The sequence below is a fragment of the Macaca thibetana genome, chromosome 4 (genome assembly GCF_024542745.1).
Source record: "Macaca thibetana thibetana isolate TM-01 chromosome 4, ASM2454274v1, whole genome shotgun sequence".
NCBI lineage: Eukaryota > Metazoa > Chordata > Mammalia > Primates > Cercopithecidae > Macaca > Macaca thibetana.
In genome coordinates, this window is record NC_065581.1 from 14,146,404 (window position 1) to 14,148,157 (window position 1,754).

General features: G+C 37.5%; 1 non-coding gene across 1 annotated transcript; it reads left to right on the forward strand.

Moving 5' to 3' along the window:
• Positions 1 to 712: 712 nt before the first annotated feature.
• LOC126954046 (U7 small nuclear RNA) lies at positions 713 to 773 on the forward strand. The gene has a single exon (XR_007725498.1). It is a non-coding gene; the product is annotated as a U7 small nuclear RNA (small nuclear RNA).
• Positions 774 to 1,754: the final 981 nt, after the last annotated feature.

Below are 1,754 nucleotides of genomic sequence, written 5' to 3' on the forward strand. Positions count from 1 at the left end.
TTTTGGATCTTTGCCAATTTTAGCAGCAAAAAATAGTATTTCAGGGTAGTTTTAACTTGTATTTTTTTATGAGTGCTGTGAACATTTTTCATGTTTTAAAGAGCTTTATTATATTTACTTTTCTGTGAGCTGTTTATATCCTTTACTCATTTTTAAATGGATTGACCATCTTAAAAAACTAATTTGCATGATAACATGCATGGTGGGGAAATTAGGTCTTTATCTGTGATGGAGGAAGTAGATTTTTTCCTGATTTGTCATTTGTCTTTTTTACTTTGCTTGTAATGTTTATTCCATAGAGAATTTTCATTGTATGTTTTCATGATATAATTTTATTAACCTTTTCTTTTATAACATCTGAATCTTATGTTGGATAAGTTGTTCCCATCTCAACTTATTACATATCCTCTCATGCTTTCTTCTACTGCTTTGGGGTTTTGATTTCTTACATTTGGAATTTATCCAGGTGTAAGGTGTGAGGCATGGATCCAACTTTATTTTTTCAAGATGGCTTTTTCTGTGTTGATCCAACACCACTGATCAAATAATCCACTTTCTCTTTACGCATTTGGGATGGCATCTATATAATGTATTACATTCCCAGATGTGTTTCAGTTTATTTCTGGATTCTTTATGTTGTTCCGTAGATGTGTCTGTCTGTTCTGAGGCAGTGCCATACTGTTTAGTTACTGCCGTTGTAGAATATAGAGTTGAGTGTGACAGTTCTTTTAGAATTTATCTAACAGGGTTTCCAGTTTTCACGGGATACCATCCTTGCTCCTCAAAAAGAGTACGTACAGTGGGCCCTCTATATCCACAGATTCTGCACCTGCAGATTAAGCCAACCTCAAATTGAAAACATTCAGGAGAAAAAAAACAATAAAAATAACAATACAATGATGAAAAAATGTACAAATTTTAAAAACAATACAAGATAACTAATTACATAACATTTACATTGTGTTAGTATTATAAGTAAACTAGAGATGATTTAAAGTATATGGGAGGATGTGCATAGATTATATGTAGATATGGCACCATTTTATATCAGGACCTGAGCATCTGTGGATTTTAATATCCATGGGAGTCCTGGAACCAATCCTCTATGGACACTGAGGGACTGCTGTATTTTAATATCTTGTATATATATTCCCCATTCATTGTTCTTCTTATTCACATTTGCTGAAATAAATCTTGTTTATTGGCCCATATGAAATTTTGAATCACTATGTCTGCATTTTCAGAAATGCACATCTGAGGTGCGTGTTTACCAATACCTTTAAACCTTGGATCCTATGGCCCCTTTCCCTTTCTTCCATTCCTTCCTTCCTTCCTTCCTTCCTTCCTTCCTTCCTTCCTTCCTTCCTTCCTTCCTTCCTTCCTTCCTTCTTTCCTTCCTTCCTTCTTTCCTTCCCTCTCTCTCTCCTTCTTTCTTCTTTCTGAAAGGGTCTTGCTCTGTCCCCCAAGCTGGAGTGCAGTGGTGCAACCTTGGCTCATTGCAGCCTCAGTCACCTGGGCTCAAGTGACCCTCCCACTTCAGCCTCTCAAGTAGCCAGAACCACAGGTGCATGTCACCATCCCTGGCTTATTTTTTGTAGAAATAGGGTCTCGTGATGTCGTCCAGGCTTGTCTACAACTACTGGGCTCAAGCAATCCTCCCAACTCAGCCTCCCAAAGTGCTGGGATTACAGGTGTGAGCCACCATGACTGGTCTGGCCACTTTCTTCCAAAGGTTTTTTTATCTCTTTCACCTT